We start from the raw sequence: 27,226 nt of genomic DNA, 5'->3' as shown, positions 1-27,226 counted from the left end.
CTATCTCAACTATCCACATACCTTCCTCCCTCAGCTTAATCCTGTCTAGCTTTTGATTTAAGGTAAGAGATGTGTGACCGTTCCTTTCACTTGAACACTTAGAGGCCATTGTAGGGTTATTAATTGGCCTAATTTCAATACTGTTGTGTCACAGGGAATAGCAAGGTCTGAGGAGAGGGAGAGGGATGGGAGAATTGTGTCACAGATTGAAGTCTCTGCCATGCTCCAGTCTGTTCTCATCAGTTGTCTGAAGTTGCTTCCCTGCACCATGTGCTCAGAGGGTTGGGGAAGAGAGAGTGAGCAAGGAAGGAGCTTCCTTACAGATCTGTGGGCTGGAATTTGCTTACATCGTTTGGTTGGTGCTTCCTTAGCCCAAACCCAGCACTGGACCAGACCTAGTTGCAAGGAATGCTGGGAAATGTAGTCTCTCCAAGGAATGCTGGGACCAGGACCAACTCCTGGTCAGGGGTTGCAAACCCATCTGCCCTCTGAGACCAGACAGGGAACACAGAGCTGTGAAATGTACAGGAGGGGGCACGGGGTGTGAGGGCAATGCTTGACCTACCTGAAAGCACGGACATAAAAAAGGATTGAGGCACTACTGCGTGCAGGCAAAGCTGTTTGAGAGCTGGACCCAGCCCCCAGCGGGCTGCTGACCAGGCCTGCTTCTGTCAGTGATGCTCCGGTTTCCAAACCCCACAGCTTAAATACCCGTGCATAAAGGAGACATTTCGTGAACTGTGGCACTCACGAAGGTGATGGGGACAGCAGCCTCTTAGGGCGTTGGTTAAATCCAGGTGATCGTTTTCTTGGTGGAAAGCCCCGTAAAGAGGGTGCCTCTAAACAAGGCCTGGGAAAGCAGTGGTTCTTCTAGGAAAGGGTCCCACCTCATGGGCTTCCTCCCATTCCCCTGCCTTCTGGTACCCTGGCACCTCCCCCGCCAGGCCCATTGATCACAGTTATTGGGGCTGACTGTAGCACAGCCCTGGGCAGCTTAGGTGCATGGAAAATGGGGCGGGGCTGTGTGGCTGTTGAGCTCCGGAAGGGCGTGGGTGGTGCATGGCTCGAGCTGGAGCTTCCTAGGGCAAGTAGTTTAATGCAGTGAGGCTGAAGGTCTTCAGTTTGTGTTAGAATTCCCAGAAAAAAACGCTGTGGGGATGCAGAGGGATTGGGCCTGATGTACCTTTCTCCAGGACCAGCTCTGCACAGGGCCTTCTGTGTGGCATCCTCTGGCCCCCCTTTGAGATATAGAGCACACATGCACATAGAGATGCACACACGTGCACACACGCACACACAGATGCATACATACTGATACACAGATATACATGCACACACAGATGCACACAGCTGCACACGCAGATGCACACATATGCACACGTGCACACACGGGTGGATACATACAGATGCACACACATGCACACATAGGTGCACACACACATGCACACACAGGTGTGCACACGCACACAGATACACACAGATGCACGCATATATGCACATACATCACACAATTCACAAGCAGCAGTGAATTCAGCTGATTGAGCTGGGAGCCTCCATGGAGGTCACCTCATCCTGGTCTCTGTGGTCAGGCGCACCGGTTTCTTGTAGCTTGTCAGACAGAATCACAAGGCAGTGACCTGTCATCCCAGTCCAGCCTGGACCTGCTGAATTTGGCCTGTTTAGGAAGAACCTGGACCAGATGTCAACACTTACCGTGTGATTTCTCCAGCTGAGCGGTAAGGCTCGGCACCCTGGGTTCTATTCCTTCTTGACAGCCCTTGGCTAGGTCTGAAGAATTCATGTCACCAAAGCAGCCCTGGTAGGAGACTGAGCTTGTGGTCCCCAACACAGGCTCCCTACAAATGGATCGCTGGCTGGTTCTGTGAGTCATGCAACCTCCATCTATCTCTCTGTCAGCTTTCTCTTAATTAATTTCATCAGGAGCCCAGGAACTACAACTTTCACTCCAGCTGGGTTGGAACTGGCTATGAGCCAAAGTCAGGTAGTCTGCAGGCAGCTGGGCTCCCTCAACCTTCAGTTTTTAATTAAAGAGTTGGAGGTTCACCCAGTGTATGATGAAGCCTCGCTGCAGGGAGGGCCCCTGGAAGAGAGTGGCTTCTTCCCGTAGATTTCACCCTGGCCTTAATCCAGCCTTCAAGCAATCTGAAGTTGGTAGGAGTGGTGCCAAATGGTCACCTTCCCCTGATTTTCTGTCAGATGCATAGGCCCTGTCAAGAATGTGCAGTGAGCAGGGGTGAATGACAAATATCCTCCTTCCTCCAGAAGCCCACGAGGAAGCCAGGAGTGGAGTTAAGGATAAGCATATGAGAATTTAAATACCAGTACAGCAGACATGCGTCCCAGATCACAGAACATGGACATGGAAGAAAGGGATTGTTTTGTTTTTCTTTTTGTGATGCTGGCTGATTTCTTTTAGGAGCTCATGTTTAATTGGAAGGTGGAATTAATCACAGTCAATTTGGATCCCACCTTCAACTGAGGCCACATCTTAGTTCCAGGAGGCTTCATTGCACAGTGCCAATGAATGGGAGAGACATCAGTCAGAACAGTCTGTGCAGTGCTGCAGTGACACAGCCCCCAGCCGCTCACTGGCTTAAAACCTTTTTTCCCCTTGCGCACACTTCATGTCTTTCTTGTGGATTCAGGAGTGATATGGTTTGGCTGTGTCCCCACCCAAATCTCATCTTGAATGGCAGCTCCCATAATTCCCACGTGCTGTGGGAGGGACCCAGTGGGAGACAACTGAACCACAGGGGTGCTTTCCCCCAGACTGTTCTTGTGGGAGTGAACGAGTCTCACGAACTCTGATGGTTTTATGAGGGGAAACCCCTTTCACTGGGTTCTCATTCTCTCTTGTCTGCCGCCATGTAAGACATGCCTTTCACCTTCTGCCATGATTGTGAGGTCTCCCCAGCCATCTGGTGCTGTGAGTTCATTAAACCTCTTTTTCTTCAGAAATTGCCCAATCTCAGGTATATCTTTATCAACAGTGTGAAAATGGACTCATACAAGGAGGCTCCACTCATTATATGAAAACCCCAGTGAAGAAAGCACAGGCTGATCCCTCTGAAAAGTTTCTATGTTTAATGGAGGGAGAAAGCTTAAACTCCAAGAAGCATATTTTCAGTAAAATGGGACCAGGATCCCCAAATTTTATACCCAGCCTTGTTAGGCATCTCATAGTTCAGACACTGGTAGTAGAGAAAAGTGGGCGTGGATTTGAGTTGGGCAACATCAGAAAATGTTATGATGTGAAATAGTGTCATACATCAAACGTCTTAGTTTACATATACCTGGCCACCCATCCATCCTCATGAGGAAGGCACTCATTGTTTTTCCACAGTGAGACCATGGATGCCCAGAGAGGTTCGGCCATGTTCTGAGACTGCACAGCTGGCCTGAGTGGCCCCAGGAACAGAACTGGGTGTCATCTGGCCCCAAAGCCCAGGCTCTTCCCACTTGCTGTCTTCTCCATCCTGCTACCCTTCCCCTCATCCTCTTACCTGGGAACTTTTTCATCTTAAAACCCCCCACACACTCACTCACCCAGAATTTGTGGCTCCTGTAGCTTTCTTCAGAGAAAGCAGACAGTGGGGCCCACCTTGTTCTTAGGCAGACCCTCTGGTCCCCGCTGATGGCCCAGCCTCACTGGCCACAGGGGGAGATGCAGGGAAAGAAATGTCAGAGGAACTTCTGGTGTTGTCTTTGGGATCTGATGGAATATGGCAGCTATGAATGCAGAATAGCCTCCGAGTCTTCATCACTTGTCTAGTGATGGGCATTTGGACAGTTCTGCTATTTTGCTGCTACCATCAAGGCCACAGAGAATACTTTTATACCTGAGTTATTGTGCACATGTGGAAGCCTCTCTGGTGAAAAATTTCCTAGCAGAGCACCTGGTCCTTAGTGAGTTCTTGATATATATGGACAAATTTATCTAAATCCACCTGTGATTAGCAGGTTCACACAGGTAGTTACTTATTTTAGATGTATCTATTGGATTCTCCTCATTCTTATCTGTCATTCTCCTCAGCCACATCATCACCATCACTGTCATCATCACTACCACCAACATCACCACTCTCATCATCACCATTATCATCATTAGATCATCACCATCATCGTCACCACCAAAATCATCACCATTATCACCACCATCATCATTATCACCATTGTCACCACCACTATCATCATCCTCACTATCATGATAATCATCACTGACGTGAAATCACCACCACCATCAGCATCATCACCTTTATCATCACCAGCATCACCACCATCATCATTATCACCATTGTCACCACCACCATCATCATTACCATCATCACCATCACTACCATCATCACCACCATCACCATCATCACCACCACCATCACCATCATCACCACTATCATCATTATCACCATTGTCACCACCACCATTACCATCATCACCATCACTACCATCATCACCACCACCATCACCATCATCACCACCATCATTATCACCATCGTCACCACCACTATCATTACCATCAATCACCACCACTATCGTCATCTTCACTATCATGATAATCATCACCAACATCACCACCACCATCAACATCATCACCATCACCACCAGCATCATCCTTATTACCATCATCACCACCATACTCATCATCCTATTATGATCATCACCAACATCACCACTACTACCATCACCATCATCACCCTCACCCTCACCATCATCATCACCATCACCACCATCATTATTGTAACTATTACCATTATCATTATCATATTCACAATGAACATCTATTGGACACTTTAATTTAGAGGATGCTAAGTTAAGAACTTTGCATGCATCATCTTATTTAATCTTTCCAATAATCACTTGTTGAATGAATCAATTCATCAAACCACCAGACATCAATAGGGACCTTAAGAGTTATTTATCTTAGGCTGGGCGTGGTGGCTCACGCCTTCAATCCCAGCACTTTGGGAGGCTGAGGCAGGCGGATCACGAGGTCAGGAGATCGAGACTATTCTGGCTAACATGGTGAAACCCCATCTCTACTAAAAATAGAAAAAATTAGCCAGGCATGGTGGTGGGCACCTGTAGTCCCAGCTACTCGGGAGGCTGAGGCAGGAGAATTGTATGAACCCAGGAGGCGGAGCTTGCAGTGAGCCGAGATCATGCCACTGCACTTTAGCCTGGGTGACAGAGCGAGACTCTGCCTCAAAAAAAAAAAAAAAAAAAAAGTTATTTATCTTAAATACTGTATCTATGATAAAACTTTTCCTCCTCCTTCATCATCCTCCCACTAGCATTCATTGAGTTCGTATTGTGAACTAAGAATGATAGGTAACTTATTTCGTTTCCTCAATAATGATTTGCTGTAAGGACTGTTGTCATTCCATTTTATAAATAAGGCAGCTAAATCTCAGAGAGGTAAACTCACTCATCCCAACATCACCCAGCTATGGAGTGGTAGAGCTTGGATTTGAACCAGGGAGTCTTGCCTCACAGTCTGGGACCAAATAGGATCATGTCACTGCCTCCCGAACACACACGCCACTAACATTCTGGCCTGGCCATTCATCCTTACAAAGATTATCTTTCAGTGTGTCTGCAGACCCCGAATTAGGAAGACAGTGGGGAAAATTCATGGTCATGAAATCCTCATATGAAAGACTGTTCTTTTCCATCTTTACCTTTAATCTCTGTGGCTAGAGCTTGGGAAATGTGTATGGGCTGCACACATTTTCTGATCTGGCACTAAGTTGGCTTATTACGCAGACAACTCAGGTTTTAGCTCCAGACATTTTAGCATCTTGCCGGGAATCTCTGCATTTCATTTTCCTCTTTATTACAATTCCGTATTTTAAATCAAGGTAGGACTTGAGAGGGCCTAAAAATTTCCTTGCTACACAGGATGGATGGTGTTTTAGACAGAGAGAACAGAGTAAATTCCTGGAAAAGATGGAAACAAAAAAATAAGCCACATGTGAGCAGCTCAGGGTGGTCTCTCTGATCCTTGTCACGTTCACAGTGGTGAGACCTGCAGCTGTAGTCTGCGAGCATGTGGTCCTGTTCCACGCCTGTCTTCTATGCCCTGAGGGTCTGGAGGTCCCGTACTCAGTCTCCAGAGAGGGTCAAGCTTAGAGACTCTGCAGGACTCGAACCCATTAGAGTCCCTAGTTAAATGGAGGCTTAATGTCTGTACTCGTCAAGAACGGGTGCTGGCTGACTCCCACGGTCTGCTTTGCTCTGCAGAGGGAGACCTCTGTGCTCTCAGGGATTATCTGCAGTATTTCCAGAGCCTGTCACTGGTGCCAGGCTGCATGTGTGAAATCCTGGAGTGTGTTCACAATGGACTTCAGGGGCTGGGTTATCCAAGAACAGGGCCTCAGGGGCATCAGCGTCCTCCTGATGAGGCAAACTTGTGGGCTCAGCTGTTTGCACCTGCCCAGGTACCCGCTCTGCACCTGAAACCAGTTTCCTCACACTGCGCCATGGCTGCAGCCGTAGGTCTACTCTAGACCCTGTGCTGGGACTCCTGAGCCTTCCACTGGCCATCAAGTTGGAGAAGTTATTTATCAAGTTATTTACTAATGATTTCCTGAGATGGGGTGACACCAGTTCATTGAACTGACAGGCACTCATTAATCATGCTGCTGTTAAAACAATAAAATTGAAAATGGTTTCATGTCAAGCAGTTAGAAAAGTTGCCACATTTTTGAAAAACAGGACGGCAATCATAAAACACTTGTACCCTGGAAGGCAATAAGCAAGATGACATTTTATTGTGTTATGCTGCTGGTATTTGGGTACCATTTCCCCTCTGTTCCGTAGACTTTCTGTAATGTAGTTGTTCCATTCAACAATTAAAGCAAGCACATTTTTCAGGCCAGGAAAGCTCCAGGAAGCTTCTTTTCCAGGTAATTAAATCTAATACTCAAGAGGTTGCCTGAAGCTGACTCTGCCACCAGAAGCCCCTGGAGAACTCCAGCTTTGAGGCCTCCAGGTCCTGGAGCCAGGAGCAACCTTCCTGTCTCCTCACTTTCCTCCTGCCACCTGGAGGGGCCAGGCTGAGGCTTCTGCCAGGGTGAGTGCCCTTGGGTTGGCAGGACCCTTGGTCAGGGGTGGCAACCAGAGCTGCACGGCCTGTGGCCATGCTCAGTTGGTTTCTTCTGCTCCCCTCTTTATTCCAGGAAGCCAAGATGTGCAATTTCCTCATTGGGAGCTGCTTTTCTGGAGCATCCCCCTGGGGGAGAGGCTCTGTGGGTAGAGAAAGGAGCTGGTCCTTTGCCATCTCTCCACCTCACTCCTGGCCTTCCTTGATGGGAGGAGCAGAGAGCAGAGGCTCAGGGTGGCAGCACCACACACAGACCCTGTGGACGATGCCCCACTTCCAAAGCAGCCAGGAGTGTGTTTTCAGATTTAGAATCAGATTCATGAGGGGTCGGCCTCAAAGTTCATAATGGTGAGGGGAAGCGGGCAGGGCTGTGTTTCCGTGTGTGTGCCAGATCAAGCGCCCCCAGCACCTGTGGTGGGAAACGCCACCTTCTTATGCCCTTGAGAGTCATGAGACACATCAGCCCATAAACAAGCTACACAGTGTTCTCTGGTGGAGAAAGTGGTCCCCCGTGGTTAGGCCCAGTCCATAAACACCTCCAAGCTACACGGTGTTCTCTGGAAGAGAAAGCGGCCCCTGTGGTTAGGCCAGAGTTCCCAGAGCTGTTTTTAAATGTGGAGCCTTTTCTTGGGGGTGATCCAGATCAAGTTTGGAAAAGTTTATTCTTAATACTAGAACTTTCTTCCAACTCTCAATCCTCAAACAGACTCTTACATGGCATTGCAAAGTATCAGGCAGATTTATTTGGTTTTAATTCAATCTGAAGTGGCAGAAACAAAACACAAAGCAGCTTTTGCAAAAACTATAATTTACTGGCTCATATAACAAAAATATCCGAAGAGATGGCCTCAGGGATGGCTAGATCTAGGGGCTCAAGTGACAGTATTAAGATGTTGTCTTGTTCCATCTCACAGATCTGATTTCTCATTTGTGCCTTGGCTGTCCCCAGTGATACCAAGATAGCTGCCTGGATCTGAGTTTCACTAATACAGCTGTCCCTCAGTATCCTCAGGCGATTGGTTCCAGGAGCCCCCAAGGATGCCAGAATCCATGGATGTTCAAGTCCCTTTTATAAATGGCATAGTATCAGCATAGAATGCACACACATCCTCCTGGCATAGGATCTGCATAGAATACACACACATCTTCCTGTATACTTTAAATCATCTCCAGATTATGTATAGTACCTAATACAATGTAAATGCTACATCAATAGTTATTACACTGTAGTTTAAAAATTTGTGATTTTTATTGTTGTATTATTATTTTTTCTTTTTTGAAAATTTTCTGCCTGTGGTTGGTTGAATCCACAGATGCAGACTCTTGCAGACACAGAAGGCCAACTGTATTTGCATCTTCCTAGAAAGCCCAGAATTCTTCTTTTTTGACAGTTTCAATGAAATTCAGGACAGACATGTCTGTCCCTGAGTCTATCTCTGGTAAGGACTTTGATGATGCAGTTAGCCAGGTGTGAGTCACATGACCATCTTAGATCCAGGAAAATGATCAGCCCTGCTAAACACATAGAATGATGAGATGGGTGACTCATCAAGGAAAATGAGGCTCAGTTGTAGGAGAAGGGGGACTGCATGCGGTTCCAGCCACACCAACAGACACTCATCGTTTTTCAAGTTCCAGATAATCTTGTCTTCTCCAACCTCCTCCTCATGTCTTTAGACCAGCTGGTCTCCCTCCTCCATCACCCCAGGGCCACACCTGGCCCAGGTCGTTCATTGTCATGCACATTATCCCTTGTGTTGTGTGGGGCTGTGTCTTTCTTATCTATCTGATTAGATTCTAAGCTCTTTGGAGAGCCGTATCTTACTTCACATTTGCTCTGTGCACATAGTGTATTAGCACTTAGTGTCTATATCTATCAAGTGTTAAGTTCATTCTCAACACAGAATGAGAAAAAAGGAGAATGATTGAAAGGCAACTTGAAACAAACCAACATAATTTTCTGTTCTGTTTTTTTTACAGATTCTCATCTTTCAGTCTGTATCATTTCAATGTCATCTGCTACAGAGAGGCAATTAGATAAGGAAACAGGAGTTTTCTGATCACCCCCACCCCCCGATGGCCGTGACTTCCACAGGTAAGATCACATCAGGGTCTGAATATTCATGACCTTGGTCCAGTGCATTGTTCCCGTGTGGGAGTGGGGGTGGCGTATAAGGCTGGTTTTTCCCGGGCCCTGGACAATAAGGACGAGAAGGATTGAGAAACAACTCCAGCTCTGCTCTTCCCAGAAACAGATGTGGTCACACATGGAGCCCAATATCATGATCCTGTAGCCCTTTTTTGGGCAGTCAGCATAGTGCCTAGTACAAAAAAGCTGCCCAGTAAATCACAGTCGTGTGACTATATGAATGCACAGATGATACGGTCTCTTGTGCACCAGGCAGGTGGTTACTGTTACTTGGTTAGGAGGGGAGGGAATCTATGGGGTCTGGGGTCTGTACTTGGTTAGAAGGGAAGGGAATCTATGGGTCTGCGGTCTGTGCTGCCATTTTGAAACTGCAGCTGATAGGGCCATAGTTGAATCAGGAAAGGAATGAGAAGGTGGGGGTAAGGCCAGGTCAGGTGTTCAAGCTCTTAAAAGATTACTTCCCTTCCTTTTTGGAAAATTAAAAGAAGCTTTAGCTCAAATGTCTTTAGGAAGCTGCTGCTGGTTTCAGCCAAGCTGAGGAACCACTGAGTGGAAGCATGAAAGGACTCATTGAGAGTGCCTTTGAGACGAGAAAGGAAGTTGGGCATTTTCACAGCTTCAGGATGAGACAACGTTTCAGCTGAATAATGAAACTGGGAGAAATCTAGTCTTTTCTGCATTGGTGCAGGCTGCCGGAAGGCGAAGCATTTACAGAAGGCAGCGTTTGAGTGCGCACTGAAACAAGCGTGGTTACGCAGACCACTGTTCTGGCCTGTTCTTTTCATTCTGGATGCTGTTAGAAGTTGAGGGACTAATTATGAGAAGAATGTTCTCCTCAAACACAGCTCGACAGCATTTGTTCCCTTTTATCCCATCTGGAGCGTGGGGATGCTGGGCTCACCCACAGTCCTGAGTCCCAGGGTCTGACTCTAATATAAGCCTTTCCCCATACTCAGCATGAAAGCCAGGCAGCACCAGCTGGGTTCAGGAAGCTCACTGGGTTTCTGAACAGGATAGAGTATCCATCAGAAGCCCCTCGTTGACTTAAAATTCTGCATGAAATGCTGGAAAGCACAATCTCTCTCATTGCAGAAGCATCCCATTCTCTAGAGAGCCTGGTTTGAATTGCACGTTTGCAGAGGTACCGTTCAGACTTGCGGTGCATTTTCCTTTTCAACGGTGCATCCTCAGATGAGAGGTTTCTTCTCTCCTGCTCTGGGTGTCTTACAGGTGCTGTCATCTGTTTGGAGGCACTTAGTGACTCCTGGTCTGGGAGGTGTCATGGGAGGAATGCGGGCAGAGAGGCAGCCATGCCCATGAGTGCTCCTGGCAGCCACTTGAGCTTTCTGGGCCTCAGCTTCCTCTGCAGGATGGAGTGGTCACAGCGCCCACTTTGGGGGCAGCAGGGGATGAGGTGAGATGATGCAGCACCTGGGGTTGAAGTGACATGAACAGGCCCGCTGCTCAGTGAGCGGTCACTGGGGGAATAAACTAAGGCAGCCCCGTGGAGACACCACCTCGTGTGCTAGTGAGGACTGCGCCACACACCTGTCCAAAGCCCAGGCACCCGGAAGCTATTCCCAGATCCAGGGAGATGAGATGTCCTTAGGGAACCCCAGGCTCTTGGCAGTTCTGATGCTCTGGAAATGAAATTGTAAGGAGCTGGCGTTTTTGCCTGAGTTCCAGGAGTCACATCCCATCAACTCTTGCTGGTTAATTTCACTTCAAACTAAATCTGCCATCCATCCTCCCCCAGTTCCAGAAACCTCTTTCAGAGTATCTGGGAAGCTCCCCTCACTGGAGCCACAAAATCCCATCTCCACATGCAGTTTTGTCCCGGCGTGTTTGATGGGGCTGAATCGCTGGTCACGGCCTCGCAGGAAGCCCTCCTGGAGTGCAGACAGTTGTTAAAGGGCCTGAATAAATCTGTCCTTGGACAACTATTAGATTATTTCTGGCGGACGGTAGTTACATCCAGAGAATTTGAAGTGGTGACTGTTACATGTTTGCATACAAATCTATGATAAGGCAACTCTGGACCAATTCTGCCACATATACACGGACATTCATTAGGAGGCAAACACGGAATGGCCCATATCAAACTCTTCTGTAAGCCCAGGAAGATCCTGATCTCCTTCTTTAAACCTGACCCAGCGTCACCCTGCCGGAAGGGTTTACTAGAGGAAGGAAAAGGGAAGTCCTGGGGCAGGGTCTTTTCTTCTTAGGCAGCACCATGCTCAGCCATCCTCTGATCCACAGGCTGAACAGGGCCATGTGGGGACTGTGGACACAGGCCAGCAGGCCTGTTGTTTCCTCTACCTGTACATTCAGGGTTGGGGGCATATCCCAAAATATATTAGAAAGTCCCCTCATCGCTAACAGAAATGCTTTTCTAAGACCTGTAATGGTTTGTAATAAGTTAGCAACTTCACCCATAGATACCCAGTTCTAGTATTCATTACGCAAGTAACAACACATCTGGTATTGATCACACTTAGCATTGGTAATGGCTGCTCTATAAACTCACCAACCCAGGGTGCAAACTCCTGGGGGCAATAGACTCACCCAGGATAGAGGAGAAACAATCCTCCTCTGCAGTCCTTCTTTGTGTCTAGGGGAGGCAGATGGCAGCTCACAGGTAGAAGATGGAGGGAGGACGTCTGAGTGTGGTTGGGTGTGAGGGAGACAAGTCAGATGGGCTGGGGCTAAATATGGGTTTGGCCTCTGAGATTCCAGTCATGAACTGCCTCTTATTCTAGGTGGGGGGTTTCAGAAAACCTGAGTCCAGAAGGTTCAATAAACACACATCCAGAGCCAGTGAAACCTGCTCTACCTGTGAATTTTAACTTCAGAGAATGGTAACTTGAGATTTAAGGAGAGTTCTTCATAGGATGGAAAGACTGGGAGCAATATCACCCCCACCTCCCTAAGGAAAGACAGGTGTTTCCAAGGAAAGGCATGATGTGAGCATGTACTTTCTGGGGGGCCTGGGGGTGCCAGATGCCCTAAAAGCCAGTGAGGAGAATTCTTCTCAAACACTGTTCAGATCGCTGAGAGCCTGGATGAGGATGCAGAACCCCAGGGGCCAGAGACACAAAGGGGTCACATGCTAGTGGGCTGTCTTCCCTGGACCCTTACTTGGTGCTCCCAAGAGAGATGGAGGCAGGATGTGAGTGTGGGAGAGCCCCTTGGTGTGTATTTTAATAAACTCAGTTTATTGATGTGGTGAGGGAGAACACATACCTTGGGGAAGTGTGGACTTCTCAGTAGGAGAGCATCAGAAGGACTTAGCGTAGGACTTGGACCTGTGTTAAGTGACTTGCGAAGTGGAATTTCTCTGAATTAGATGCTGTGAGGAAGTGGGGGGTATTTCTGTGATTAAGCATTGCTATGGTTTGAATGTTTGCCCCCGTCAAATCTCACGTGAGAGCGTTGGGAAGTGGGACTGTTAAGAGGTGTTCAGCTTATGAATGGATTCATGCTATTATGGTGGTTTACCTCCTCTCTGTCTCTCTGCCATGTTATGATACAGCAAGAAAGTCCTCACCACATGCCAGCAACTTGATATTGGACTTCCTAGACTCTAGAACTGTGAGCCAATATGCTTCTGTTTATTATAAATTTCCTCGTTTGTGGTATTCCTTTTTTGTTGTTGTTGTTGAGACGGAGTCTCACTCTGTCACTCAGGCTGGAGTGCAGTGGCATAATCTCAGCTCACTGCAACCTCCACCTCCTGGGTTCAAGCTATTCTCCCACCTCAGCCTCCCTAGTAGCTGGGATTATAGGCACCCATCATTATGCTTGGCTATTTTTTTTTTTTTTAAGTAGAGACAGGGTTTTGCCATGTTGGCCAGGCTGGTCTTGAACTCCTGGCCTCAAGTGATCCGCCCGCCTCATCCTCCGAAAGTGCTGAGATTACAGGTGCGAGCCACTGTAGGTCCCAATCTGTGGTATTCTGTTATAGCAGCAGAAAATGGATGAAGACAGGCATCTTAACAATTCTTAGATAGAAGCTAAGAAGAGCAGAGCAAGGCTGCAGCTGTGCTTGGTGCTGAGGCTGCGGTCTCTCACACTGGCCAAGATAGAGGGAATGTTGATTGTTTTGTGGTTTGGAACATGCTCGTGTTTTGTCTGTCATCTGATATGATCACAGTTGTTCTTGTTTTTGTCTTGCTTCATCATGTCACAGATGGCTCTGTGTGATTCAGGTGTTCCGTAAAGTGTGGGTTCACCAGGAGAACAGCTTCGCCTGACTGTGAGCACCAGGACGGCTCCCATCTGATGACATAACGACTTGGACAGATTGCAAGAGAATAGTGCAAAAGGCTGGTCTCAAAAGGCTGGTCTCAAAATGCTCCAGGCTGAATGCTTCCATTTGTGTAATATTCTTCAAATGACACAGTTACAGAGAGGAAGCTTTTAAAGAACAGCAGATCAGCTTCAACTCCATAAGTAAAACGGACTTAAGTTCCGAGAAGGTGGGGGATCAGGGGCGGCTGGCTCCAGGCTCAGTGGAGGTAGCAGGTATTTCTGCTCAGCCTCGGCTGATCTGCATTGGCTTGGTCTTGTGACCCCATACCCCCACTTTGTGGCACCTCCTGTCCTGGCTCTGACCCGCTGCCCAGCCCCCATCTGGGCCCTGATCCATCCCGGGTCTCTCCCAGCATGGACACCTGAGGGCGACTGGTACCCACTTGCAGCTCTGAGGGTCCTGGATAGAGACGGTCCTGGATAGAGCCACTCTCTGGGGGAGCCACAAACAAGGACAGCTTCCTCCACTAGAGGAATTTCTGATTAGCTGGACGTGGTCATGACCCAAATGCGTGGAGTGTGCACGTCCAGGGCAAGGCGCACACCTGCGCTGAGGCGAGATCTGCCTGCCAGGCAGTGACTGTTTCCCAGCACTCCCTGTGCAACTCCCAGCCTGGTTCTGATTGGCCACAGTGGGTCACATGTTTGTCCCAGAACCAATCGCTGGCAATGGGATGGCGTCGCTTGATTGGTCAGACCTGCATCACATGACCCCCTTATGAGGTCAGCACCTAACCACAGAAAAGTGGGGGGTGGTCGCTGTGCAGAGAAGAGGTGCCTGCAGCAGAGCCTGCAGCGTCTCCCCTTTGTGGTTCCACATCCCTGCCTCTGAGGACCTTGGACTCCCAGAGCGAGGCCGCAGGGTGCGGAGAATGCCTGACAGGCTCCCTTGCCCTGCCTGTGGCCTGCGGAGGACCCCCAGGGACAGTGAGGAGGGCGCCTTGCCAGTCCTGACGTCCTCCTTATTGTGGGTCTTGTGTTCCTGACCCCATTTCTTTTCTGATTTTCAAATTAAAGTTTTTTCTTTCAACTCCCACCCAAACCAAAATATTTTATTTTTAATTGACAAATAATAATAGTATATACATACGGGCTGACAGATACATGAAAAATGTTGATCATCCCAGCCCCTCCAGTCAGGGCAGAGCTGAGGTTAGCCTGGGGCTGTGTCAGAGCGAGGGGCGTCTCTGGGCTGTGCCTGAAACCAAAACCTTCCACAGCAACCCTGCATCAGGGCCAGAGTGGCTGTACCGGGAGCTAGACACTGGTCCACAGGAAAAGCCGCCTTTGATGTGTCCCTGCCAGTGGGTGAACTGATCACCAGCACAAAGTCGTGGGCCATAGGGCAGGACCCCAGCCTGTGCTTGTGGCCTAGACTGAGGCATGGCACAGTTGGGTTTTCTGGAGGTCTTGCCCTTTGACCTGCTGCTTTTGAAGAGTGATGCTTTCAAGAGGGGATGAGGTCATGGGCATTTGCCCTCTGAATGGGATCTGTGGCCTTAGAAAAGGGGCCTGATTTGGTTTGGATCTGTGTCCCCTCCCAAATCTCATGTCAAATTATTAATCCCCCCCGTGTTGGAGGTGGGGCCTGGTGGGAGGTGATTGGATCATGGCGTGGATTGTTCATAAGTGGTTTAGCACCGGCCCTTTGCTGCTGCTGTCGTGACAGAGTTCTCATGAGATCTGGTTGTTTAAAAATGTGTGGCACCTCCCATCCCTTGGTGTTCCATTCGTGTGATATGCCGGCTTCCCCTTCGCCTTCCGCCACGATTGTGAGTTTCCTGAGGCCTCCCCAGAAGCCAAGCAGAAGCCACTATGCTTCCTCTACATCTGTGGAACCGTGAGCCAATTAAACCTCTTTTCTTTATAAATTACCCAATCTTAGGTATTTCCTTACAGCAGCGTGAGAACGGCCTAATACAAAACCCACTGAAGCTGCCTGTCCCTTCTCCCTGTGAGGACGCAGTGAGAGGGTGCGCCAGAGAGCCCTCACCAGATATGGAGTCCTCTGGCCCCTTGACCTTGGCCTTCCCGGCCTCCAGCACTGTGAGCAACACGTCTCTGTTGTTGCCAATGACTCAGTCTGAGGTTGTTTCCAATGACTCAGTCTAAGGGATTTCGTTATGGCAGCCCAAATGGACTGAGACGCCTCCTCCACGTGTGTATTTCATAAATGTTATAAAACCAGCCCTGCCTCTCCTACCTCCCCTGCTCCTTTCCCAGCTCTAACAGGAAAGCTCGTCTGCCGCTGCTCCCAGCTGGTGGCGCTGACTGAGGCCATGGGCCCTGGTGGTTGATGAGGCGCGAAGCAGGGGCAGGCGCTTAGGGACTGGGTTTACTCCCTCTTCCCTGAAGTTCTCCTCAGACACACGAGGGGCCACGTCTGGCTCATTGGCATCTTCTGGGCTGAGGAGTTAGCAGGGGGACAGAGGATGAGAGGCCATCATTGCTGCTGTTCGGGATGTGGGCAGGTTGGGGTGGTGCCAGCTGTGTGCATATGACCCCCACCATCCTGGCCACATTGACTGGGCTCCCTTCCATGCCCTGTCTCCTGCTGGGAGCCCTGTGTTCTGAGGGTCCACAGGCAGCAGTGGGCTGTGTGGGAGGGGACCCTGAACAGCACTGAGGTCACCAGCTGGGCGGGGTCCTGGCTGCAGCCGTCTCTTAGCCCAGGTTCCCTCTTACACATCAGTCAGGGCCTGGCCACACCCTCCAGGGCTGAGCCACTCTCTGGGGGAGCCACAAACAAGGACAGCTTCCTCCACTAGAGGAATTTCTGATTAGCTGGACGTGGTCATGACCCAAATGGGTGGAGTGCGCACGTCCATTGCAAGGCGCACACCTGCTCTGAGGCGAGATCTGCCTGCGAGGCAGTGACTGTTGCAAAGGGAAAGGATTGTGGAATTTGAGCTTCCATCAGTGGCGTCTATGAAGAGCTCTGAGCAAGGCTGGTCTTTCTTTTTAAAATTTTTAAAGTATTATTTTTTAGAGTCAGGGTCTTGCTCTGTCACTCAGGCTGGAGTGCAGTGGTGCCATCACAGCTCACTGCAGCTTTGCCTTCCTGGGCTTAGGGGGTCCTCCCACCTCAACCTCCCAAGTAGCTGGGACCACAGGCGCGTGCCACCCCACCTGGCTAAGTTTTGTATTTTTTATAGACAGAGTCCTGCCATGTTGCCCAGGCTGGTCTCGAACTCCAGGCTTCAAACTATCCTCCTGCTTCACCGTCTTAAAGTTCTGGGATTACAGGTGTGAGTGATTTTTCTTTCAGTGAATCGCTGTCAGCTGCGGGGAGGAGATGCCTTTGGGGCTGTGCGGTTGAGCTCCTCCGGTTCAGGGGCCGCAGCACCTCCCGGGGGCTGTGTGAGGATCACCTGCCATCACTTTACCAACCCAGCCCTTTAAAGAGTGTCAGAGGCTTCAGTGAGAGGTCCTCGCGCTTCCTGGAGGTTTGGGAGGACCATTCATCTTGTCAACCAAAATGCAGGAACGAAATGTCTTCAGAACAGACTCCAGGCCCCTCGGTCACCAAACTCCTGGCTGAAGCATGGTCAGTTGGGAGGGGGTTTAAGGGATGTTCAGTGACAGAGGGTGGGAAGCAGAAGTTGTATTCAAGTCTGCTGTTCCTTGTTCTCCCTTTCTCCCTGCTGACTTAAACCTTCTAGAACCTCAGGGCCTGGGCAGAACAGGCCCCTGTCTCAGACGTTGCCCTGGTCATCTGGCTTTTACTTGTGACCGTGGTCAGTGACAGCTGGGGTTCCGAGGTGGCTCTGCCTGGCTCCTTCACCACCCACACGGCGTGGGGCCCGGCGCCAAGAACCCAGCACCCCTGTGTCTCCCAGCCTTTCTAGAGCCCCTGTTGTCATTCCTGTGGAGATATTACTTCCAGGGTAATGGGGGCTCTCACCCCCGGAGCCCCTGGTCACGCTGTGTTAATATCCATCAACCCTGGGACAATGGTTGTGGGGCTCGTGTGCAGAGGGCATCACCAGGGAGATTTAAAATTTGAAGGCAGGCTGGGCGTGGTGGCTCACGCCTGTAATCCCAGCACTTTGGGAGGTTGAGGCAGGTGGATTGCTTGAACTTGGGAGTTTGAGATCAGCCTAGCAACTTTTAAGAATCAGGTTTCAGGTCAAAACCTGGATTTTTGGCTTTGCTTGAACATTCAGAAACCTGACAGCGCCAAGCCTGCAAGGAGCGGAATGAACCTTCCAAGACAGGTTATTCCTCCTTAAAGATGAAGAGTGTGTTTCACTCAGCCCTGTTGGGGAGTTTTAATTACTAGCCTTTCTTGGGTTTGTGTGTCTGAGGCACCACAAGTGGCCCCGGAATGTTCTATGCAGTGACAACCATTTGTTGGGGAAGGCCAGCAAAGCCAGAAAATCTAAGGGTGTCCTTCCACAGCCAGAGTCCAGCTGGGACAGATCAATCCCACCCCATGCTCTAGCGGGAGGAGTGCTGGCTGCTTAGGAATCACATCCTTGTTTATTTACAAAAAAAAAAAAAAATTCAATTCCATAGTAAGCCATTCAGAGAAGAAAATGTACTAACTGTCCAAACCCAGACTCTACCTGTGGGCACATCAGATGTGGTTTGCTTTGTTGAGGACGGCAGGTTGCCACTGAAAAGTGGACTGTGTGCTCTCTCGAAGGTCTACCTGAGAAGATGAAGTGATTCTGAAGTTCTGCTTCGGGAGAATAAATGACTGCCACATCTTCCTTCGAGGTACAGTGAAGCTGAGAAGGTAGTTAAGTTTGCAGCCTTGGTGAATAATGGTACAGTTTCTTCTTTTAAGTCTGTGCTTGTGATGGTCTAAAAGTCCAGTACTGCTTTAAACGCAACTCACATATTTTCATGTTTTATGTTTTTATTTATATATTTACTTATTATGTATATTTATGTGCTTAATTTTTTTGAGACTTCCTCTTTGATTTTAGATTATTTAGACATGTGTTGTTCAATTTCCAAATATTTGGGGATTTTCCAGATGTCTTGCTGTTACTGATTTCCACTTGAATTCCATTATGCCTCAAGAACACACTTTCATGAGTTACATGTTTCCATTGGATGGCCTGACTTCGCGAGTGCCTCTGTGCACTGGAGAACGATGCTCACTCTGCAGTTACCGACTGCAGTGTCCTGGAATGTCTGTGAAGTCAAGGTGGTCAGTTGATATTGCTGCTCAGGTCATCAATAGCCTTACTGATTTTCTGCCTACTTGTTTTATCAATTTCCGAGAGTGCAGAATAGAGGAGTCCTCCTCCAATTGTGAATTTGTCAGTTTTCCCTTTCAGTCCTGGCAGTTTTTGCCTCATGTAATTTGAAGCTCTGTTGTTGGGCAGTGGATATTTAGGATCGTCCTGTCTTCCTGGCATGTGTACCTGTTTGTCAGTGTAGAATCTCCTTGTTCCGAAGTCCACTTAGCCTGAAATCAATGTTTCACTCCAGCTTTCTTTCAGGTGGTGTTAGCATAGTATTCCTTCTCCTTGGTTTACTCCTGGCAGATGTATGTTTTCATGTTTAAAATGGGTTTCTTGTAAACAGCCTGTATTTGATGCTTGCCTATTTCTGACCAGTCTGGCATTCTCTGCATGTTAACTGGTGGCTTTGACCACCCACATTTAAAGGATTATTGATGGAATGAGAGTAGTAACTGCCATCTTGTCAGTTGTCTTGTATTTTTCCATTTGTTCTGTTTTTTCCCTTTCTTTCTGCCTTGCCTGAGTTTAATGGTACATTTGTTATTATTCCATTTCATCTTCTCAGTTGATATTATGTAAAACCTGTTTTAAAACATTTGGTTGTGAATTGTGGTTTGTAATATTCATTTTTTAAGGAATCCGAGTCCACCTCCAAGTAATATACTATTGCTTCACTGGAAGCATGCAGACCTGGTAGCGGGATGTCCCCACTCCCCTCTGCCACCGTGCGGACCTCGTAGCGGGATGTCCCCAACCCCTCTGCCATCGTGCAGACCTTATGGCAGGATGTCCCCACCCTGCTCTGCCATCCCCGTGCCACTGTCGTTCCTGTGCATTTCCATTTTCCATGTTGTACACACAATTCATTGGTGCTATTTGTCATAATCTGTTTGGGCTGCTCTAACAAAATACCATCAGCTTGGTGGCTTCTAAACACAAACGCTTATTTCTTGCAGTTTTGGAGGCTGGGAAGTCCCAGATCAAGGCATGGGCAGATTTGGCATCTGGCAAGAGCCCAGCTCCTGGCTTACCAGCAGCAACTTCGCACTGTGTCCGCAGTGGTGGGAGGGGAGGCAGCTCTCTGGGTACCTTTCATGAGGCACTAATCCCACTCATGAAGCCTCCTCTACCCTCATGACCTCATCACCTGCCGAAGACCCCACCTCCTAATGACACCACTTCAGGGGTTAGGATTTCAAAAAATGAGGTGTACAGGGGACACCAGCATTCCAACCATAGCACTATTATTGCTTAGTCGTTGATCTTTCAGAGCAATTAAAAATAGAAAAAATATGTTATCTTCGTTTTTTCCGTTCTTATGATATTTATACCTGTTTCGCTCTAAGTTTCTGACCTATATCATACTCCCTTTGCTTGGAGAACTTCTTTCGCCATTTCTCACAGGGCAGGTCTGCTGAGTGCGTGCCCTCCGTTTTGTTCACCTGGGAGAGTCTTTCTTTCTCCTTCACTTTTGAAGGATACTTTCAATAGATGTAGAATTCTGAGAACTTTTTCTTCTGTTAGCACTTTAAAGATGTTACTTGTCTTTTTGCTTGCATAACTTCTTTTTTTTCTTCAGCTTTTCAGTTTGGGGGTACATGTGCAGGATGTGCAGTTTTGTTACATTGGTAAATGTGTGCCATGGTGGTTTACTGCACAGATCGTCCCATCATCTGGATATTGAGCCCAGCATGCATTAGTGATTCTTCCGGATGCTCTCCCTCCCCCTTCACCCCTTCTTCTTCCGGATGCTCTCCCTCCCCCTTCACCCCTTCTTCTGGATGCTCTCCCTCCCCCTTCACCCCTTCTCCAGCAGGACCCAGTGTTTGTGGTTCCCTCAGGTGTCCATGTGTTCTCATCGTTCAGCTCCCACTTACAAGTGAGAACACGCAGCAGCTGGTTTTCTGTTCCTGCGTTAGTTTGCTGAGGATAATGGCTTCCAACTCCATCCATGTCCCTGCAAAGGACATGATCTCGTTCCTTCTTATGACTGCATAGTGTTCCATAGTGTATATGTACCACATTTTCTTTATCTAGTCTATCACTGATGGGCATTTAGATTGATTTCATGTCTTGGCTATTGTGAATAGTGCCGTGGTGAACATACACATGCATGTATCTTTAAAATAGAATGATTTATATTCCTTTAGGTGCATACCCAGCAATGGGATTGCTGGGTCAAATGGCGTTTGTGCCTCGAGGTCTTTGAGGGATCGCCACACTGTCTTCTACAATGGCTGAACTAATTTTCACTCTCACCAACTGCATGAAAGTGTTCCTTTTTCTCTGCAACCTCGCCAGCATCTGTTGTTTATTGACTTTTTAATAGTAGTCATTCTGACTGGTCTGAGATGGTATCTCATTGTGGCTTTGATTTGCGTTTCTCTAATGATCAGTGATGTTGAGTTTTAAAGACTTAAATGTAAAACCCGAAACTATGAAATCCCTAGAAGAAAATCTAGGCAGTACCATTTAGGACATAGGCATGGGCAAAGACTTCATGACAAAAATGCCAAAAGCAATTGCAGCAAAAGCAAAAACTGACAAATGGGATCTAATTAAACGAAAGGGCTTCTGCACAGCAAAAGAAACTAACATCAGAGTGAACAGGCAACTGACAGAATGGGAGAAAATGTTTGCAGTTTATTCATCTGACAAAGGTCTAATATTCAGAGTCTGCAAGGAACTTAAACACATTTACCAGAATAAACCAAACAACCCCATTAAAAAGTGGGCCAAGGACGTGAACAGACACTTCACAAGAAGACGTACACGTGGCCAACAAACATATGAAAAAAAGCTTGCATAATTTCTCTGAGAAGTATTCCATAACTTTTATCCCTGTTTCTCCAGGGGGAATGCTTCCCGTTCGCCCCCTTTCTGGTTGTGTTCAGGATTTTCTTTCTGTCTGGTTTTCAGCAGTTTGAGTGTGGTGTGCCTCGGTGTTGTTTTTGGTGCTGTCATTGTTCATCCTTCTTGCTGTTCTTTAGTTTCTTAGGTTTGTGATTTGTTCTCGCTAATTTTGGTAAATTCGCAGTGATCATTCTTTCAAATATTCTTTTTGTCCCATTCTCTCTTCTCCATCTACAATTCCAATTACAGCCATTTTAGACTTGCTGATTTTGTTTCACTATGTGTGGAATTTTTTCCTTCTGGGCGCCTAGGGTGAGGGCCTGTGCTGACCTAGTTGGGAACCCGGTTGGGTTTGAAGTTTGTTGTTGCTATGGTTACTGTGCTCCACTGGGGACTTCCCACTCCTCTAGAGACCAGAGACACCTTGCATTTTCTCTCTTTGCCTTGGGTCCCCCTTCCATGCTGCCCTTCAGAGCAGCTGCCATCCACTGATCATCTTATTCATGGCTTCTTATCACGGTGGTGGGATGTGGGGGCACATTCTGTGATGCTCTGGTCAGGCCTTACGGGGGTGGGGAGCTGTAAAATGGGATCTGGGGTCTGGCATCCCAAGTGACCCTTCCCCTCTCTCAGGGCAGAGCTGCTTTTGTTTCCTTGTTCCCCTCCCTTTCTGCAGTGGGATCCCTGGGGTCCCCAGCACTGGTGCCGTGGTCCCATCCGCCCTGGGTGGTGTCTCCACAGCAGCCCAGCCCTCCCCACTGCAGCGCTGCTTTGGGATGGGTCCCAGTTCTCCCTGTGGGCCCAGGCTGGGTTTCCCAGAGAAAAGGCCTGGAACCTGCAGGTGTGGAGCCCCAGGTCTGCTGCTGTGTGTGCCTCTGAGTCTCCCACCAGCCCGCAGTCCATGGCTAGCACGTTTCCAGTTTCACTTCGGCCTCCTAGGCAGGTGCTCGGGCCTCTTCTCCCTGCAGGCGCCGATCTCTTTCCCCCTCTAGGTTCCGGGTCAGTCTCAGGTCCCACAGACTCAAGGAGAGCAGTCCTGCAGCTTTCTTCTTGTTGTCGGGGTGGGAGCAACACCCTTTCCTACTTTCTGCTTCCCTAAACTTCAGCCATAGTTCAGGACAAGCTTCTAAAATAGCTTCTGCTGAGATGTAAAACAAAACAAAAGACGAGAATTCCATCCAGCTTCAATCACCAGCTGAAATACAACATCACATTGTGTTCATGCTCCAGCATCCAGAGAAGTGCAGCCTCCGTTTTCACCTGAGCTGAAATGAGGATCCTGAGTGGCCCCTCAAGCCGTTTCTTCCACATCTGGGTAAGTAGCTTGTGGCTGTTCTGAGGAGATGAGGAAAGGCCCTGGTGTTTGGCTCACGCACTCCTCGCCGCCAGGGCCTCTTCCGACTTGTAGTAGGATGAGCCCGCACTGTCCAGCCAGGCAAGGGTGAGGACAAGGGAAGAGCGGCCAGGCCTGCTGTTTGGCATTTTCCGGAAATGCCAGATTTGTGCCACTCTCAGCTGCTGTCTCCCACTTAACTGCGCTGATGCAGGAACAGAGGCCGTGGTGAGCCGCCACTCCTCCCGTGATGCCACAGCTGGTGTGATTGTCCTGGTGAGGTGGAAGACACGTGCACGTCGAATGAGACCAGACGGACCCAGGCTGGTGAGCAGGGGGATAAATACCCTCAGCAAAGTCTCTAGAGAATTCGAAGGGATGATGGATTGTAACAGCGCACAATGCGAGCAGCACCAGCGTTATGGAAATGCTTCCTTCTGGGTCTTAAATACAGAGGGCCAGAAACAACAAAGGGTCCACTGTCCCTCGTTCATCACTCGGACACACTCTGGAGTTTCTGGAATGTGCAGCCAGCATTTATTATTCCCACAGAAGTCGGGAACCCATTGGCTTCCATTCCAGTTGTCCAGACAGCAGCAGGGTCGTCTTTGCCAGGGGTCTGATTTGCTCTCTCTTCTCCCACCGTCTTCTGTCCAGCCCAGGCAGCAGGGCCATGGATGCTGTTGGTCCAGGTTTCCCAGGGCCGGCGGGAGGTCCACTCTGCCCTGTTGCTCCAGAAACTTCCAGTGTCTTTGAGACTATGCTGCTGCTGGCAGGAGGGCGGTAGGCATGAGTCGGGACTTCCTGTGGCAGGTGCTGGAAATCCCGGCAGGTTCGCTTAGGGGGAACTGCAGAAGACAGTGGGACAGACAGGGTCCTGCCCTCTGGAGTTGACATTCTAGCTGCAAAGATGGTCCTTAAGCCAGGCGATCCACAGAGAGGCCCATCATCACAGAGGGAGGTGGGAGTGATGAGCGGAGGCCCAACGCAAGGGCCTGCACTGTGTTCCCAGGGCATCTGGGGACGAGACAGTTACCCTGAGACCCAAGGAATGAAACAGGGAAGGAGGGCTTCCTAGGCAGAGGACAGTGAGCACAAGGACCCTGAGGTTCAAGCCCCCAGAAGGAGGCCTCTGAGGCTGCAGCAGAGTGAGCTGGGGTGAGGGGTGCGAGGGGAGGCTGGTGTGGGCTCGGCTGTATCTTACGTGGTCTCTGGGAAGTGGTGTGGGCTCGGCCGTGGCTGACCTGGCCCCTGGGAGGTGGTGTGGGCTCGGCCGTGGCTGACCTGGCCCCTGGGAGGTGATGTGGGCTCGGCCGTGGCTGACCTGGTCTCTGGGAGGTGGTGTGGGCTCGGCCGTGGCTGATCCGGTCTCTGGGAGGTGATGGGTGAGGACTTCTTCCCTGCCGTTCCAACCTCCAGACCCATCTACTCCAGAGGAGACCTCTGTTTCCCACACTTGCTCATCTCCCCGGACCCCTGACTTTCAGGTTCCTTGGGACACACCTGGGCCTGCCTTCCTGCTTCAGGGGCAGGTGTGGGGAAAGCAGACGCTCAGCCCTGCTGCCCTGTCCTGCAGTGTAGTCTTTTGGTGAGAGTCATAGGAACTGATTCTGAAATGGTAGGAATTGGGACCCTGACCAGTTGAGGGAGACACCAGGAGCAACTTTAAAGTACCATCATCCTCATTTAAATATGTCCCTTTCATTTTGAGTTCCTGACAATTTAGGCATAACCTGAATTGAATCTGACCCTCGCATTAGAGACAAACAAAGGTACCAGGCAGATGCCTGCCTGATTTAAGAGAACTGCCATCCCCAGGCATCATAAACACTGATTTTCTTGTTGTTGTATTAAATTTTCATTATAAATTGGTTTTATTCACTAAAGCAATGATCCTGTTAGTAATCCTAGCTCTGGTTACCACTGCACGACTTGGGAGTGAGGAAGCCAGGCTTTTAGGAACAGCGAGTATCTTTATTGTGGTTGTACCATAGTGTTCCAGTGGGAGGGTCGGGAGGGTACCAGTGTTACTGACACTCACCACGTGCAGACACCCTATGGCGGCGATGCCTGGGACCTCGTCTCACTCGCTCAAGATCCTGGGAGAGGTGTCATTATCCTCATCTTACAAACACAGAACAGGCAAATAAGGCCATTCAGATTTTCCAGAGGACCTCAGAATTTTTAAAAGAGGAAGAAAAGGGCCCTGGCCACAGCACAGCCCCTGAACACAGCTGTGGACCCCGTAGCAGAAGGAAATTACTGGGCCTTCACTTCCCCTTGCTGTCTGTTGCCTTGCAACCCCCGCCCCCATTCAGGACGCTGTGGTGCTAACCCCCCCAAGGGAGCAAGGGACAGGATGTACTGGAGCCTCTGCCAGAGACGCCCTCAGTGCTCAGCCCAGCCCCAGCACGTTCCCAGCAAGCAGGGGGCATTGGCAGGAGATGATGTCCTCTCTGCCATGGCTCACACAGCCGAAGGCCCAGGGTGGGGCAGGAGGTGAGAGCCAGGCACTGTGCTGGGGTACACACACGAGCACCCACGCACACACACACACACACGAGCACACGCACACATATATGCATTCTTAACCCTTTCAACAACGAGAATAACGTCCTGGCGTGCTCTGGGCTGCCCACCTGGAGAAGGGGCAGGGGCCTCTGAGAGGGATTCCACCGACACAACTCACTGCCGTCGGGGTGTCCTGACCCACATCTGTAAGGGCCCAGCCAATTGCGGGTGACAGAAATCCCAGCATGCACTGGCTTAAGCAGAAGGGGGACTTACTGACGCAGGTGACTGTAAAGTCCAGAACTGAGAAGCTTTGGCGTGGCAGGAATTGTTTGGTAATTGCAGCACCAGGGCCCAGCTTCTCCTTCATGTCCTCCGTGTTGGCTTCAGACTGAGGTCGACTCTGCCCCCTCAGTGGCAGAATGGCTGTGGCAGGGGTTCAGGCCCATGGGAGAGTCCCTGTCCCACCTGCTTAGACAGAGGCCTGCTCCTGGAGGAGGAGGGGGACTCAGGCTGGGCCTGTGCCCTACCTGAGCCAGACCCTGTAGAGGGGGATTCACTCATCACCCTGACCTGAATCTCATCTTCCACGTTGGCTCTGGGGTGCAGCCAGCACCCCTAAACCACAGGGCCTGAAACCTGGGACACTGTTCCTCACAGGGAATTTGGAGCAGTTACGAACTTTTTGGCCTGAACGCTGGGTAGCCATGACCAATAAATGGACGTCACACTTGGGATGAGGCCTTCACTTCTGGAGCAAGAGGGAGCGTCAGGCAAGCCTACCCTGGAGGCGTTGATGGAGCACAGGTGACCCCCGTCCTGGGGTCGGGACACAGAGCGGGGCTGAAATGTGAAGACAGAGCATGTGACTTCCACTGACCCCACCGTACTGAAATTTTGTTGTGGATGGTCATTTCCATCTTACAGAATTTAAACTAAAACTATTTAAAGTGCCAGCAACTTTCAGGTCTCCCAGGTCTGACATAAAGTTACTTTTGCATCTCCATATCTTTCCTAATCTGAAAAGAAAAACAGTAAATATGTCAGCAGCAAATCGATGAGAGAATTATTCTGTAATGAATTCAAAACACTGTAAATTAAATAGACAAGTGACTCCAGCCTTCCTGGGCTTGTTCAGCCCCTGGAAACCTTTGAGGGCTGTGCCCTGTGTGAGAAAAGATGCTCGTGGGGTCAGAAGCCTTGTCCTTCCCTCTTCCATCGGCCACAGGGGCTGGTCCCCTGGCCCTCTGGCGACCTGGCCAGGGAGGAGCCTGACCCTTGCTCACTCCAACCCTCAACTCCTGAGGCCCTCATTCCAGCATTCAAGATTGGCCAGTCTGTCCCTAGCTCTTTGTTGTTGTTGTTAATGTTTAAAATTTTTAATCTTTTAAATTGATACATAATAGATGTACATATTTTGGGGATACATGTGATAATTTCATACATTCATATAATCAAATCAAGGTAATTGGGATGTCCATCACCTGAAATATTTATCTTTTCTTTATGCTGGGGACATTCAAATTGTTCTCTTCTGGCTATTTGGAAATGTAGAACAGATTAATGTTAACGGTAGCCACCCTACTGATCTACCAGACACCAGCTCTTCCTGCTTATATTACACTGCAGATTGTACCAACTCATCCACCTCTCTTCCCTACCGTTTCCTCCCTCTGGAATTTGTACTCACTCATTCACCTCTCTTCCCTACCCTTCCCACCCTCTGGTAACCACCAGTCTACTCTCCGTCT

At 49.2% G+C, this 27,226-nt stretch overlaps 1 long non-coding RNA gene across 2 annotated transcripts; it reads left to right on the top strand.

Annotated features, from left to right (window-relative positions):
• Positions 1–16,829: 16,829 nt before the first annotated feature.
• LOC108527500 (uncharacterized) lies at positions 16,830–26,587 on the top strand. Of its 2 annotated transcripts, none has more exons than XR_001884833.1 (4): positions 16,830–17,127; positions 18,229–18,302; positions 22,862–22,946; positions 26,136–26,587. It is a non-coding gene; the product is annotated as an uncharacterized LOC108527500 (long non-coding RNA). The 2 variants fall into 2 exon arrangements; XR_001884832.1 differs by lacking the exon at positions 26,136–26,587 and adding an exon at positions 23,179–23,282.
• Positions 26,588–27,226: the final 639 nt, after the last annotated feature.

Source organism: Rhinopithecus bieti, unplaced genomic scaffold (assembly GCF_001698545.2).
Source record: "Rhinopithecus bieti isolate Rb0 unplaced genomic scaffold, ASM169854v2 scaffold_4907, whole genome shotgun sequence".
Taxonomy (NCBI): Eukaryota; Metazoa; Chordata; class Mammalia; order Primates; family Cercopithecidae; genus Rhinopithecus; species Rhinopithecus bieti.
This window is presented reverse-complemented; position numbering and strand designations above follow the sequence as displayed.